Source organism: Odontomachus brunneus, unplaced genomic scaffold (genome assembly GCF_010583005.1).
Source record: "Odontomachus brunneus isolate Ranch 3 - 2012 unplaced genomic scaffold, Obru_v1 Obru_scaffold_246, whole genome shotgun sequence".
NCBI lineage: Eukaryota > Metazoa > Arthropoda > Insecta > Hymenoptera > Formicidae > Odontomachus > Odontomachus brunneus.
The window spans coordinates 26,033-26,332 of record NW_022639696.1 but is presented as its reverse complement, the minus strand read 5'-3'; positions in this window follow the sequence as shown (position 1 = coordinate 26,332).

The window sequence follows — 300 nt, the reverse complement described above, 5'->3', positions numbered from 1 at the left end:
TAGAGTGCACCCGGGTAGGGAATCTGAACGTACCCCTGAGTGGTGTTTGGATTCAGTTTTCATGCTCCTGTTTATGTTAGCAGCGGGACGCCTTATCGCATTGAGCGATTACGGTTTCTCTTGTCTACAGTTGATCCATTGATTTTAAGACTCTCTAATGACACGCAGTGTTCAGCATTATAATTTTAATTATAATATTTAACGTGCGCGAATATACATATGCGCACGTACTTACGTCTAGTAACATAGTTATAAAATATCTAGTGATGTCTGGAACAGACAAGTCGGCCTCCGATCTAT